General features: G+C 35.4%; 1 pseudogene; it reads right to left on the minus strand.

The window, feature by feature from the left end:
- Positions 1-11,831: 11,831 nt before the first annotated feature.
- LOC129884945 (ethylene-responsive transcription factor ERF118-like) lies at positions 11,832-12,378 on the minus strand (annotated as a pseudogene).
- Positions 12,379-17,283: the final 4,905 nt, after the last annotated feature.

A 17,283-nucleotide genomic window follows, 5' to 3' on the forward strand; every position in this document is an offset into this window, starting at 1 on the left:
CGTTGTATTATGACGCTTCCATTATCGATTTAGGTGGGGTCCCAATGTAGAAGGGAAGATAGTTGCTTATACATCTAGACAGTTAAAGGCTCATGAGAAGAACTACCTTAAACACGACTTAGAGTTGGCGACAGTGGTGTTTGTGTTAAAGTTGTGGTGTCATTACCTATATGGGGTTCATTATCGGGTGTTCACTGATCACCCGATATTTTAATACATCTTTAGTTAGATGGATCTAAACTTGAGATAGCGCAGATGGCTTGAGCTGCTAAAGGACTATGACATGACTATCTTATACCATCCAGGGAAGGCCAATATGGAGGCTGATGCTTTGAGTAGGAAGGCTCCTAGTATGGGAAGTCTTGTAGCAATTAGTATTGACAAGAGACCCTTGACTACGGATGTGCAGAGGTTAGCCAATAGTTCTGTCCAATTACGGGTATCTGAGGAGAGTGGAGGCTTTATTGTTTTCATTGAGGCTTGATCTTCACTAGTTGAGGAGATTCGGGAGCTATAGTGGAATGATGAGAATTTCTGTCTTATTCGAGACAAGGTGATGAAGAGAGAGGCCAAGGAGGCCAAACTCGATTCAGATGGGGTTTTGAGGATTGAAAGTAGGATTTATGTGCCAAGGTAGGTGATTTGATTAGATTGATTCTAAAAGAGGCTCATTTCTCCAGATATTCTATTCACCCGGGTGCGGTGAAGATGTATCATTATCTTAGCCAACACTATTGATGGTGTGGGATAAAGAGGGACATTGCAGAGTTCCTGTCCAAGTGTTTGAATTGCCAGCAGGTAAAGTGTGAGCACTAGCGGCCTGGGGTGTGAGTCAAAGGATATCTATTCCCACTTGGAAGTGGGAAATAATCACCATGGACTCTATTGTGGGCTTACCTCCTATCGCGGGTGGTTATAATTTTATATGGGTGATTGTTGACAGACTGACCAAATCCACCTATTTCATTCTAGTTAAGGTGAGGTACACGGCAGATAAGCTAGCCCAGCTGTATATCAGTCAAATTGTTCGGCTTCATGGTATTCCAGTATCTAATGTTTCGGATCTGGGTTCAGTATTTTCTTCACATTTTTGGCAGGTATTACAACATGGGTTGGGTACTAGACTTGATATAAGTACAAGTTTTCACCCACATATTGATGGACAGTCCAAGCGGATGATTCAGGTATTGGAGGATATGTTTTAGGCCTGTGTTATTGATTTTGATGCTAGATGGGATCAGCATTTTTCCTTAGCAGAGTTTGCCTATAACAGAAGTTATCACTTCAGTATTTAGATGGCCCATTCAAGGCATTTTGTAGTATGCAGCGTCGATCTCCTATCGGGTAGTTATTCGGCTGAGATGGATTCTCTAGACACAGATTTGCTTAGAGATGCTATGGAGAAGGTTCGTATGATTCATGGTAACTCTTGACTTCCCAGAGTAGGCAAAAGAGCTATGCAGAAAAGAGAGTTCAACCTTTGGAGTTCATGGAGGGTGACCGTGTTTGGCTCCGAGTGTCACCCATGAAGGGTGTGATGCGGTTCGGGCAGAAGGGTAAGCTTAGCCCTCAATTCATTTGCCCATATGAGATTTTGGGGCGAGTATGAGAGCTGGATTATAGATTGGCCTTTTCACCTATCTTGTCAGCCGTGTATCCATTATTTAATGTTTCCATGTTCTAGAGGTATGTTTCGGACAAGTCTCATATGATATCTCTCAATTAGATGGAGTTAAGTCCAGAATTGGCATTTGCGGAGAAGTCCATAGTCATTCTTGACAGACAAGTCTGCAAACTTAGGAAGAAGGAGATAGCTTCAGTGAAGGTCCTATGGAAGCATCGTACAGTTGGAGAGGCTACTTGGAAGACGGAGTCCAATATGCGCTCCCGATATCCACAGTTTTTTGAGACTTTAGATACTTTCTTTACTTTATGTTCAAGGACGAACATTATTTTTAGTAGTGGATTAATGATTCTGAAGGTTATTTTTGGATTTTTTCACAAAATAACCATTTTTCCTCCCTCTAGTTGCTTTGAGTCATTGCTAATTAGTATCGAGTGTCGGTTTTAAGAAAATTCTATGAAAAAATTGGGTTTTAGAAATTTTGAGTTTTCATAAGCTTAAGTGTTCAAAAATGGTATTTAAGGTCAACCAGAGCTACGAGTATCGAAATAGAATTCCATCAATTAAAGCATCTCCGGAATAGGGAAATTGGTCTAAGAGGGTTTACAGAATCAGAATTGGAGTTGTAACGAACATTTGAGGTCTTAATTTGGAAATTTGATAAATTTTTTGCCAATGTTTGACTTTGGTAAACTTTTGGAGTTCCAATGCTCAGAATGGAATTCTGACAACTCCGTTGGATTCAGGCTATGGTTTTTGGTCTAGAAGAAGTATTGGTTGAAGTTTTAGAGGTCCCAATCCCTTTTTGGTATTTTGGAGGCCTAAGTTAGTTTAATTGCGACTTTTTAATTTTTGGGTCAATGAGACCTGAAATTTAAATTTTGATAACTCCATTGAGTCTGAAATGTTGAAATTAGTATGATAGCATATAAAGTTTGTATGCTCGGGATTCCGAATGAATCTTGAGGGTCGATTTCGAGATTTGAGACTTGGCAAAACTATTGTGTTATCTGCTATCTGGTGTAGGTATTTTTATCCTACGTGATCGTGTAGGCCTAGTTGCGATCACGAAGAGTTGTTTGGTTAGGTATCATGATTGTGAGGCCTTTTTCACGATCGTGATGGTCAGCTTTAATGAGTTGATGAGTTTTCTCTTCACGATCGCGAAGGGGGACGCCGTGATCGCGATGATCAAGGCTTGGGTAGACTCAGAATTCCCAAAGTTGAGATTTTATTCCATTCCATAATTTTTGAACCCTAGAAGCTCAGTGGAGATGATTTCTTGGGGGGTTTAAGGAAAATCGATTGGGTACGTAATTTCTATTCAATATCGTTATTACCCATCAATTTTATCTTGTTTTTAACCTCTAAATCATGAATTTTTGAATTCAAATCTTGGGGGTTTCAAGAAGACCAAATTTTTTAATGTTTTGATGATTCTAAGTTGGTTTTGAGTCCAAATTCAATTCCGTTTCACTACTAGAGTCAATATACTTCAAGGATCATTTTCATGTAAAATTTTCTGGATATCTGTTCATTTTTATAAATTGGGTTGTTCAAGTCAGATTTGGATCCGGTGTTAAAAATATCAAATCGGATATGGTTAGACTCATATTCTTATTGGTATTACTTATTTGAATAAATTATCTTGATTTAGAATATCGGCATAAGGGTAAAGCTTAGATTTCGGAGTAGTTCGAGATTAAAATTAAGGCAAGTGAATTTCTAAACCTATATTTAAGCTTATAGGATCATGTATTCATGTTTTACATGTTTTAAAGTAATGGAAAGTGATTTTGGGGGTTAGTTGAGTATTTGATGTTCAAACGAAGATTTTGGGGGTTAGTTGAGAGTATTTGATGTTCAAATGGACTTGATAATGAATAAGGGGTAATAGATGGCAAATGAGATGATTTAGTATGTTGTGTTCGATATGAATTGATACTTGACTTATTGTGAATACTTGAATATGTGAATACGTTGTTGTGACATGAGCTATGACTTGTCGATATTATCAATCCATCATTGTGTTTTACATGGACATTGTCTATTTGCATTGGTTTTGATACTTTGAGATGAAATTTGATTCAAGGATAATGCCGGAGGGAAATGATTCTGGCGAGGAATGATTTATGTCGAAGAGAAATGGTTCTGGCGGATACGTGATTCATGTGCGGCCCCCTGGATTTCGGTCTTCTAGTCAGAGGATGTGTATCATTTAGGACAGACATGTATCACTATATGTGACATTGCATCATACTTGTTTTGCCATTTTGGACTATTTTACCCCTGATATCTCCTTGATCTGTATTATTGAATGATGAGGTCCTATTTGATACTTGAGTTGTACTATTGTGGAGACTTATACATATACTTGTATTGTACTGTTAGAACTGTTAGACTGGCTGATTTTTGTGCAGGTTGTAGTTTGGGGGTTGGATGGTATGACTGGAGTACGTGTCTTATTAGCTAAGCTTAGTCGTAGTCGTTCGCTTACTGGGTACCATCTTGGTGGTACTCACCCTTGCTATCTACATTTGTGTTGGTTCTGAGCCCGGACAGTGACCCAATTTTCCCATCTTTCATCTGAGGCTTTCTAAGGTGATTCGAGCGGGATCTGTTAATGCCCGCCATCTTTCTTATTCCTCTTTATGTTTTACTTTATTCTTTTTGAGATACAACGGTTGAGACTTGTATTTTATTTCAGTATCTTTTATTAGATGGCTTGTACATGTAATAATCAGACCATGGGGAATTTTGTAATGATTAAGATTTCTGCTTTTGACATTTAAATTGCTTATTGTTAAACTATTTCCACTTTTATTTTTGTATTTAATGGGTTAGGCTGACTTGTCCGGTGGGAAATGATAAATGTCATCACACTCGAATTTCGCATCGTGACGAATTGCATTAACTTTTCTAAAGTTATGCATCATTTATGAGCTCGATCCCGTTAACTATTCGACAATCATTAATAGGAAAAGTATAAGCACATATGAACTATAATAACAAGCCAGAATTTATTAAACTCACATCTCTAAAAGAAATTATTTCAAATAATAGATCTGAAATCACAATTTCTTTTGAGATACTTGCTAATTTTCCAAATCGTTTATCAAAATTGTTATTGATTCTATTGGAGTTAAGGAAACTGAACATCATGCATGGGTTTTAGCATTTCAATTAGAGTTATGCATGGGTTTTAATATTTCAATTAGACTTATTTTTCATATTGAATTGTACTTGTGTCCTTTAAACATTATCTAGCTTTTTGTTACTATCAAAAATTGAGAATCATTGATTTTTCTATCTTCACACACCTAATTTGATATGAAAGTAATCGACATATCAAGGAATTTAAGTTGAGCATCTTCTTCTTAAAAGTAATTAGTTATAGGTAACAATTTCAAATTACTAATATCTTCTATAAATGACGTTTCAAAAAATTTAAGCCATGGTTTACTTGCCACAACTTGGACCATGAAAATTTTCTTCTCTAATAAATTAAGGGTTAGGGATGTCGACTCCGAAAGTCCTCCTCTTGAGTCAGTTTTCATAGTCAATGAGTTCCCCGATGTCTTTCCCGATGGCCTTCCCGATGTCCCTCCCAAAAGGAAAGTTGATTTTGGTATCGATCTCCTCTCCGATACCCAAGCTATCTATATTCCTACTTACCAGATGGCCCTGGAAGAATTGAAAGAGTTGAAGGAATAATTAAAGGACTTGTTAAAAAAGGGGTTCATAAGTATTTTGTCATGGGGTGCTCCCGTGTTATTTATGAAAAAGAAGGATGGGTCGCTTCGAATGTGCATAGATTATCGAGAATTAAATAAGATAACCATTAAGAACAAGTACCCAGTCCCTAGAATAGATGACTTGTTTGATCAATTGCAAGGGGCAAGTCACTTCTCCAAGATCGACCTTCGATCCGGCTATCACCAACTACGGGTGAGGGAATGTGACATTCCCAAAATGGCTTTTTGAACAAGGTATGGTCACTTTGAGTTTGTGGTGATGAGTTTTGGGTTGACGAATATGCCGGTGATGTTCATGGACTTGATGAATAGGGTGTTCAAACCTTACCTTGATACTTTTGTAGTGGTCTTCATTGATGATATTTTGATTTACTCTTCGGGTGAGGAAGAACAAAAAAATCACTTGAGAGTTGTGCTTCGAACGTTGAGGGATAGGCAATTATTTGCAAAATTTAGTAAGTGTGAATTTTGGTTGAAGGAGATAGCATTTCTTGGTCACGTAGTATCCGGTGATGGGATCAAGGTTGATCTTATGAAAATGGAGGCAGTCAAGAATTGGCCTAGACTGTTTTCTCCTTCAAACATTAGAAGATTCTTGGACCTAGCCGGGTACTATAGAAGGTTAATCGAAGGATTTTCTTCCAACTCATCTCCTATAACGAAATTGACCCAAAAGAAAGCCAAATTCATATGGATGGATGAGTGTGAGAAGAGTTTCCAGACCTTGAAAGATCAACTTACCTCTGCTCCTATTTTGACTCTACCAGAAGGATTAGAAGAGTTTGTAGTTTATTGTGATGCTTCAAAGATTGGTTTAGGTTGTTTCTTAATGCAAAACGGCAAGGTTATAGCCTATGCTTCTAGACAATTAAAGGTGCATGAACGTAACTACCCTACCCATGACCTTGAATTGGCGGTCGTTGTTTTTTCTCTGAAGATTTGGAGGCATTAGCTCTATGGGGTGCATGTGGAGGTGTATACCGATCATAAAAGTCTTTAATATGTGTTCATCCAAAAATACTTTAATCTAAGGCAAAGAAGGTGGCTATAACTCCTTAAGGACTATCACATGAGTGTGCACTATCATCTGGGTAAAGCCAATGTAGTTTCCAATGCACTTAGTAGAGTGTCTATGGAGAGTGTGGCCCATGTAGATGAAGAGAAGAGGGAGTTGGTCAAAGATGTTCACTTGTTGGCTAGATTAGAGGTGAAGTTGTGTGGTACTGATGTTAGTGGTATGGTTGTTCAAAATAGGTCTGAATCCTCTTTGGTGATGGATGTTAAATCAAAGCAAGATCTTGACCCGACATTTATCGATTTAAAGAAGTTAGTGAAGGAAAAGAAGATAGAGGTCTTTTCCTAAAGGGGAGATGGGGTGATATACTACCAAGGTCGGCTATGTGTTCTGGATGTTGATGACCTGAGGAGTTTGATCTTGATGGAGGCTCATAATTCTACATACTCCATTCATCCTGGTTCAACGAAAATGTACCAAGACTTAAAAGAGTTCTATTGGTAGGGTGGCATGAAGAAGTACATAGCAAGGTTCGTGTCCAAATTGCCAACAAGTGAAGGCTGAACATCAAAGGCCGGGTGGCCTAGCCCAAGACATTGAAATCCCTACTTAGAAGTGGGAAGATGTGAATATGGATTTTGTAGTGGGTTTGCCTCATATCCTGAAGCGTCATAATTTGATTTGGGTAATTGTTGATAGAATGACTAAGTCGGCTCACTTCCTACTGGTTAAGACTTTCTATAGTGACGAAGACTATTCCAAGTTGTATATTCAGGAGTTGGTGAGGTTGCATGGTGTGCCGTTATCTATTATTTTAGATCGTGGTACCTAATTCACTTCTCACTTCTGGAGATCGTTTTAAAAGGGCCTCGGTACTAAGGTAAAATTAAGCACCGTATTCCATCCTCAAATGGATGGGCAAGACGAAAGGACGATTCAAACACTAAAAGATATATTAAGGGCTTAAATGTTGGAGTTTATAAAAAATTGGGATGATCATCTACCACTCATCGAGTTTGCCTATGATGGCACCGTTTGAGACTTTGTATAGGAGATGAAGTAGATCCCCGGTTGGTTGATTCAAAGTAGGTGAGATGACCTTTTTAGGCCCCGATTTAGTACTTGATGCTTTAGAGAATGTGAACACCATTAGAGAAAGGTTGAAGACGGCTCAAAGTCGTCAAAAGTCCTATTTTGACACTAGAAGAAGGAATCTTGAGTTTAATGTGGACGATTGGGTGTATCTAAATGTTTCACCCATGAAGGGTGTGGTTCAGTTTGGTAAGAAAGGGAAATTGAGCCCTAGGTATATAGGGCCTTAGAGAATCGTGAGACGTGTTGGCAAGGTTGCATATGAGTTGGAGTTGCCATTGGAAATGACCATGGTTCATCCGGTGTTCTATGTGTCTCCATGAGAGTGAAAATCTTATGAAAAGAAGATATGCCATCATTAAATGAAATGATGGCTATTATACGGACAGAAGAAGGATGAAGGAGTGTTATGCTTGAAACTCAAATTAATGAAGGATCTGCTCTTGTAGCAAATTTGGAGTTTCACAATGGGAAAGCAGCATCAAGCCTGTGGGTTCATTCAAACCTCCATTCAATAGGGACAATTTTATTGCACCTATTGCAAAACATATTGGCCTGAGAGATATGCTGGAGACTCAATGGTAGACCTCCAAATAGAAATACTAGTGATGGAAAGTAGGCACATATAGCTAACATTCCTCAGATTGATGAAACAAATCCACATTCATCTTCAACAGGTTCACCAAGTAGTTGTTCAATGGCCTTCATAGGTATTTCCTGCTCTTTTGATGTTAATGTCTCAGACAAACTTTATCCAATATGGGTGGTTGATTTCGGGGCAACTGATCACATGACCAGTTCCTCCCATCTCTTCATATCATATTCCCCTTGTCCTAGCTATAAAAATATAATTATAGCCGATGGTTTGGTTATTACTGTAGCTGGACAAGAAGACATACCGCTGGGGAAATCCTTGATACTTAAAGATGTCCTTCATGTCCCAAAGTTATCTGCAAATCTCATTTCTATTCAGAAACTCACCAAAAATTCCAAATGCCAAGTAACTTTTTTCCCTTCATATTGCTTATTTCAGGAACAGAACACGAAGGAGAGGATTGGGCATGCTAGTGAGAAAGGTGGTCTTTATCATCTTGATGTCCACAATGGTGAAGATACAACTAAGAATTCCTTATCTAGTTCATTCTTGTCTGAATCTATTATGTCCAATAAAGAGAAAGTATGGCTTTATCATCGTCGGTTAGGTCATCCTTCCTTTTATGTAATCAAAATGATGTTTCCGTCTTTGTTCAAAGATTTGATTGTTGAGTCTTTTCATTGTGATAATTATGAAATTGCAAAACACAAATGTGTTCCCTTTTCAATTAGCCACAAAAGATGTCAAACTCTTTTTTCTCTTATTCATAGTGATATTTGGGGACCCTCTCCCATTCTTAATATTTCTGGTGCTAGATGGTTTGTGTCATTCATTGATGATTGTACAAGAGTAACGTGGATCTATTTTCTAAAGAAAAAATTAGATGTTAGTCAAATTCTTCCTACCTTTTTTAATCTGATCAAAACCCAATATGATGTGCCAATTAAAAGATTTTGATCTGATAATCTCAAGGACTACTTATATCAAATCCTCTCTATTTTCTTTCAAAATAAGGGAATTATTCATGAATTGTCATGTGTCAATACTCCTCAAAAAAATGGGATAGCAGAGAGAAAAAACAGTTTGTTATTTGACATTACTAGATCACTATTGTTTCACAAAAGGGTGCCAAAATAGTATTGGGGGAAAGTTGTCCTAATTGTTGTACATCTTAGTAACAGAACGCCATCAAGAATTCTGAACTTTAAAAGTTCGCTTGATAGTCTTAGGAATTTCTTTTCGAATTTTAAAATTTCTAATAAATTGGTTCTTAGAATCTTCGGGTGTGTTGCCTATGTTCATATTCATTCTCAAAATAGAGGCAAATTAGACCCACGTGCTCTTAAGTGTGTTTTTATAAGATATTCTCCTACTCAAAAAGGCTACAAGTGTTATCAACCATCATCAAAGAAATTGTTTGTTTTAGCTGATGTCATATTTGATAAGAGTGCATCCTTTTAATCATTCTTACAATCAAAGGGAGTCATTGAAGGGAGAGGGACCTCTAGACTTGTCACTATTTGATTTGTCTATTTCTAGTCGTTCCAAATCTTTACTTGAGTCACCATTTCTTCAGTCACCCTAGTATCTAAATCCAAATGAACCCACTGAGTCTCCTAATCAAAATATAGATAACTGTGGAAACTCTTTTTGAGAAAGAAAATGTGACACTTTTTTATATCCTTGATCATGAGATATGTGGCAAGCGGATGAGATATTAGTATCATGAGTCTTTGTCCACAAGTTGGGTGGTGAGGTAGTTGATACATTGAGATTGTGACGAGGTATATGGTCTGCGAGACCCCCATGGGTCCTTCTTAGTAGCACAGCTCGGCAGGTGTGTATGATAGGTTGTACGACAACCTTAATTCCACCGTACTATCATATCATTGCATTGCCATGTTGCATTGCATTGATATCTGTGATACTTGACCTATTTGATTGATTTTGATATTGAACTGTATTTATGTATTTACTTTAATCACGTCGTTCTATAAAAATTGGCGGCAGCGTAGCTAGAGTGAGACTTTTCTGCATGCAGGTGGAAGCATTCCTTAGTTTATTTCATAGGTTTGATTAATTCCTTATACTTAGTCGGTTAAACCTACTGAGTATATCTGGATTGTACTCACCCCTACTTCTATGTCCCTTTTGATGCAGATACTAGCCAGGGTATCCAGTGCAGAGGTTGATTTCTAGCGGAGATACTATCATCGGATTAGTGGTGAGATCTTGGAATTCGGATCGCCGCTAGTCCATATTTCATTTTCAGTCTTTACTATATTCGGAGACTTGTATTGTATATTCAGACTCAAATTTGTATTAGATGTTCTTAAAATTATGACACCCGATTTTGGGATATTTTCGTTGTTGTCCTTTTTATTGTGTTTATTTGTGGACTGACTTCCCTTTGGGAGTCTCGTATGATTTTTCCTTTTTTTGGCTTACACATCGGGATGGGGTTTAGGATGGGTGTCATCATGACCTCGGTTTTTGGGTCATAACAATGGTTAGCCTTACATACCTAGAATGAAGAATATCTAAGCAAAAATCAAATACTTGGCTTGAAACTCTTGAACCCCTTTTCTCCACTTCTCTCCAATGCTTGCTCCCAAAAGTTTTGAGTGTTTAATGAGAGAAAAATCCCCTTTAGAAACTGATACGGAACGGATTTTGGTCCCAAACATCATGAGTTAGGTATAGGAGGAGTGGAAAAAAGACCAGAACACCCCTCATTAAAATTAGAAACGGACCAGAAAATACATCTAAATCGCATTCAAGGAATCATATTCTTGGCATGCGATTTATAGCCAATTCTGAGTTTTGGCTAGATTTTGGGAAAAATTGCCCTGTGGGGAAGCAGGTCCGCGATGCGGACTGGTCACTTACCTTTCTGGAAATGCAATTTTACCTCAAAAAATTATCTTTTGATCCAGTTGGCCTAAAATTCAATCAAGACCACTTTCCACATGATTTTTCCCCATGATCGACATTCCAGCCTTGGATTGGCCAACAAAGTTAGGGATAGTACGTTATGCGAGCGCACTATCCTCTAGGGATATTTTGGTAATTTCTAGGGTATAACAGTTTATTCAAATATTACATAGTCTCGTGTATGATAAAAACAAATTTTACACATCGTTAAATCAATAGAGTTTTACGTATATAATCTATAATCAAGAAACTATTAAATAGTTTTATTTTATAGAGTATTATTTAAGATATATGCGCGAACTATAAATATCACTTATTTTAAAACGGGGTGACTGATATCTAATTATTATTAAATGTTTTAATTATTGAAATAATTAATAATGAATTTTGTTATGATTTGTAAAAATAATTATCTCAAAATACCTATCGATTTTGAAGTTCAACACTTCTCAAAATTTATGTCTTAAATACTACAATTTTTTATCGTCAACTAAGTTTTAAAATTAAATTATTTTTTATTGTTAATTTTATGAATTCTCATAATTAAATTCAAGACTTCTCAAAATTATACTATAAAGATATGAATATTAATTCAAAACCCTTGTGATATTTGTCTTTTTCTCTTTTACTGTTCAATTTTTTATTTTTTTTCTTTTGGTCAAAAATTTCAATTTCTTATTAAAGACACTTTAACACACACACACACACACACATTAATAAACAAAAGATATAGGGATACCCAATTTTTTTTTATAGATCATGATTTATTTTTTATGACGTCATACTAATTTTTAAAAAGGGGAATTTAATTTCCTCACATTAATAAACTACACAGAAAAGTTGTGATCATCCAAAACACTAAATTCACCCAATAAAAAACCATAATTATCCACAATCGGAACCCCCAATTTGTGTGAAAATTTCACTTCTTTATCCTCTGAAATTTTCACCCACGTCCCCTTAAACAATTCTTCATCACTTTCATTCCCAAAAAGTTTGCTTTTTTTCTTCAATCCCATTTGATGAATTTCTATTCTCAGCAACACCCATTAATGATTTTTGTTTAGATTGATCACTTGAAGAAGATTCTTGATTAGATTTTTCAGAAATTTTTGCATTTTTGGCCGTTAATAGTTCTTCAAATTCAAGCTTCTTAGACTTGTAACTTTCAGAAGCTTCATCAGCAGTAAAGAAAGTACCCAATCAAATCATTGTCTTAGTAAAAGGGTGTCTGATTTGAGCACAAAATTTTCCATTTTTTCTCTTTCGAACTCTAACAGGGTATAATCTGACTGAAGAATTCTTTGATGTTCTTGTATGGGATTCCATGATCAAAATTAGAAAAAAAGAAATTATTTCAGTAAGTAAGAACATAGTATAAATGAAAATAGAGATGTGAAGAAATGGAGGCTGAACATTGAATATATATAGGCATTTTTCCTATTCATATTAAATTGAGAAATTGCAGCGTTTGACCTCTATTTTGTTGTCTACATATGCAATTTATTAACGTCTTAATTTGACAATGAATGCTAAATTATCCTAAATTGATAGAATTATTAAATTTTATCTAAATAACAAATGAGATTCATTAATTATATAGTGTCTATCTTTTATCTCATGAGTGTTTATTCATTTATTGTGTAAATAATATTTTATACCATCAGATTATGTATAATTCCCTTTGAAAATGGAGAACTATTTCTAATACAACAAACAAGTAAAAATTAATTTGATATTTTGTTAGTATTGTATCAAACCGCATTAATTTGTACTTTGTTGAGTTATATCAAATCATCTTAAATTTTATTGCACTAGGCGTGGAGACTCCTTTCCTCTAAAATAATGTTTTGCCTCTACCAACATCCCCCCTTCACAATATGTTTTCTAAGGTATTTATATGACTTAGAATGTGTAGGGGAACCAAAAAAGCTAACTGAAACTTGCTGGAAATTTTCTGCTTGGCTTGTCTAAACTTTCTCTTATTTCTTGTCTCACTTCACGAGGACCTTAGACTTTAGCTTGCCCTTAAGCAAGTTCAAAATTAACATCATGGCTAAAAACAACTTTCAAACATGCTCATGCATCGTAACACAGGACAATGGATTATATTGACGTTTAGAACCTAACATATGCATATATAGACACCTTTCTTAACCCTTTCATGCCAAGACTATTTAAAATTTTCAAATGATCTCTCGCAACATTTTAGCCTCAAAAGTTGACTTTCCTCCTATCTAATTCTTAACTTGATTTCCTACACCGATATAAGAACTAAGTACCTCACTAATCGAACCAGAAGAGAATTCAATCCACGCACTCAAATAAAATTCAAATGTATTTTAAGGACTCGCGTATACAAAGAATTTGCTCGCTCTCTCTCATACACACACAAAGAAAAAGAATGTGCCTCCCAAGTTCGCGGCATAGGCGGCTATCTGTAGTGTAAGACTCGACTAATCTAAGCATATCAAATCTAGGACTTTTATAGGTTGTAATGTAGGCTAAAGGACAAATAAGATATATCTAGAAAAATAATGACTTAGCCCTTCTAAGCACTTTAATACACTATACTTTTTACTTTCATGCTCACATTTCTCATAACCCCTATTAAATTACTCATTATACAAATTTCTAGAAGACTCCCTTTTATTTTAAACCCCACTCATATAAACAATTTCAATAGCTAAGAACAAAGTAGTATTCTTTTTCTCTTTTTTTCATTCAGCTGATGATAAGTTTTTTCTTTCTTTAGTTCCACTCAAAAGTTACCTAGGTTCCCTGCATATATACTATTTTCTAATGCTTATTCTTGCAAATTAAGTGCTTCCAGAGGCAAAGATTCAAAAAGAATCAATTAAGAACAAAAGATATAAGCTTGTAATGTGGATAATAAACAAAAGGCTTATAAGCTCAACAAGGTTGACTTGGGATATTGGTGCTAATGATAGGCAAGAAAGGCTAAAATGGATTAACAAAAAAATCTATATATATGTCCTCTTCTAAATTTAAGACAACTTAATTATTTTGTTGTGATCACACATAAGGTAAGTTGTAGACAAAAAAAGGGATAACACAGATTATCATCTAAACCTCACTACACACAATGTTCATGCTCCATTTCACACAGTTCAATCATGACACTCAAATTAAAGCAATAAGACACAATTCATAATATAACTAAAGCACAGGAGGTGATAATAAAAGTCAAAATTCTAGTCTTAAGCGTCAAGAGAATATCACAAAAAAATTCAAGGCATCTGAAGAAGGTATACACTAAACATGCTTGTCCCTAAGTTCACAATACTAGAGTTATTCCGTTTGTTTACTTACTCGTTCATCCTAAAGACTGCCTCAAAACCGTCTTCATACTATTATTTGAAAAAATTCATATTAATGCAAAAATATCTGCCTAATAAAAAATTACTTCCCGATTTAAGAATTCATCTCTTGAAACAGAAACGAGGTCATATGAAAAATCAAAAGGGATTATCTCCTCACCTCACAGTTAAAACTATACGTTAGTCTTAGTGCACGCTATACATAACAAGAGAGATGAAAGAAACTTCCTGGTAGGCTAAATGTCAAAGAAATAGCAATTTATTAAGTACTCAAACTTCCCTCCCCAGACCCCACGTTGTGGGATTTCACTGGGTTGTTGTTGTAAGTACTCAAACTTCTCATAGACATGATCCTTTATGCAGGAACCCCACGCGTAGTACTGACCGTCTCTCTCACTTTTGCTTCCTATACTCCTACAAAACACAAACAATACTACAAAAAAATGAAAAGAAAAAAAAAAAACTAAACGAAAACAGTAAAGACAGTAAAGTTGGGTTTCCCCCAACAAGTGCCTAATTTGACGTTGTGGAATGACATGAATCACCATTTGTCTCTACCTTGAACTTATGAATTACACTCACAATTTTACTTCAAGTTTTCAGCTATACTCTAGCAGTGGGGTACAAACTCGTTCAAGTCGAGAAATAAATATTTCATTTTATTCTTTTTAAATTTCAAGTGAAGAGTGTCATTTTTCCTAACATGCATGTCCTAGAAATTAAAATTTCATAATATAAGGCACATTTATCTCTTCTCTTGACTCTTTTTATGTTCATAAAAGGATCCATTCTCATTTCACCGTTCTATCGTAATGTGGAGAGGTGTTTGAAATGAAGTCTGATATGCTCACATGCAAAAAGTTCAGGCTTATCAACTTCCTCTTCATAACACAAATTAGAGTCAATTAAAATTCCATCATCAATAAATTTCTTGGTTAACTCTAGTACACTTCAACAACAATAACATCATCGAATACCTTCCGGCTAGTTGATTGGCATTCAATTTGTCAGCTCCTCCATTGGAATTTCAATCCTTAACTTCTCATGTAGAATATTAATTTCCTCTTCTAATTCATTATTAATTTATTCATCGCTATTATTCACAATGTTAGCTTGTTGAACATTCAAAGCTTCAACCAATTGACTCACTTGACCTTTCAAATTCTAACTAGTTTCATTGTGTCCTTTGTAAATAATTGTACCTCGTCAACTTTCTCCACAATGCATTTCAACATAGCCTTAATCTCTTTTAGGCTGCTTCCAATCACCACCTTCACTTCATAGCTGTTAAATACGCAAACGAAAGTTGACTCAGACAAATAAGCACAACCATAAAAGTGGTCATCATGATCGCCACATATCACACACATTCCAACATAAGATTAAGGTGGACCATCATAGAAATAACCATCATCTATCCAACCACAACTCTCAGATGCCATTCTTCTTCTTCTTTTTTTACTCACTTGACCTTTCAAATTCTAACTAGTTTCATTGTGTCCTTTGTAAATAATTGTACCTCGTCAACTTTCTCCACAATGCATTTCAACATAGCCTTAATCTCTTTTAGGCTGTTTCCAATCACCACCTTCACTTCATAGCTGTTAAATACGCAAACGAAAGTTGACTCAGACAAATAAGCACAACCATAAAAGTGGTCATCATGATCGCCACATATCACACACATTCCAACATAAGATTAAGGTGGACCATCATAGAAATAACCATCATCTATCCAACCACAACTCTCAGATGCCATTCTTCTTCTTCTTTTTTTACAAAAGAAATATCTACAAACCCTAAAAATTGTTCAAATTAATTAACCTAGCAATATTTACAAGCTAAAACTAAATTGTTAGTTTTCGGCAATGGCATCAAAATTTGATTACGCACAACACTCTTCCTAAAAAAGTAAGCAGACACTGCAAATATAATTCAATTTTTAAGTTTGGAGTCGAATCAACATCAGCTATAACTATTCAATATCACTAAGAAAATATACATTTTTTGAATTATACAGTTTATGATTTTTGTTTTAAACAACTAAACCATAAAATACTAAAGCAATAAAATTATCAACAAATTAAAGAGGATGAAGTTGGAAAGAAGAATAAGGAGGACTAAAGTTATGATTTTTTTCACTTTTCGAATTATTTCTCATTACGTTAGTTATAATTTGGCCGAACTAATCTCAATCGATTATGAATTTATTTATTTTTACCACAAATATTTTTCGACTAAGCAATTTTCTAGCATTTTTTTCTCGAATGAACCATAGCTAACCAATTAGCCTATTCACTTAGATCGCTTCAAAGCTTTGTTATCTCTAACCTCCACTTTTAAATTTTAGTCAGTAATCTCTTAATACTTGGAAGTGACATTGCTCAACTATAACCTAATCTCATAGTTTCTCTAGGGAACAATAAGATATAACGACGGTATCCCTTCAATCAACTACAATCAAAGCATAGTTGAACACATAAAGATAGTAAAAATGACTCAATTATAGAAAAATATAACAAGAATTCATCCTACAAAATGTTCTATCAAAACCTTAGATAAGAAATCTACCTACTCATAATATGTTTAAGAACATAGCATAGAATTCCACAGTGAACAAGTAAAAGAAGGAAAGAAAATGAAATTCAAAGTCGAATTTTCTTGGCTTCCTCTCCTGGCGTGTTCTTCCTCCGAAATAATGTGTAGCATGTTTTGTCTCTGCCAACATCCCCCTTCATAGTATGTTTTCTAGGGTATTTCTATAACCTGGGATGTGTAGGAAATCAAAAAAGCTAATCAGATATTATATTTTGAAAAATAAGATATTTTCGAGCGAGTCTTTCAAACTAATTTAAGGTATTTGTTTTGTGCAAAGACTTAGAAATTGAAATGAGTTAGATATTCATGGATATATTAATATTACCTAC

Source organism: Solanum dulcamara, chromosome 4 (assembly GCF_947179165.1).
Source record: "Solanum dulcamara chromosome 4, daSolDulc1.2, whole genome shotgun sequence".
NCBI lineage: Eukaryota > Viridiplantae > Streptophyta > Magnoliopsida > Solanales > Solanaceae > Solanum > Solanum dulcamara.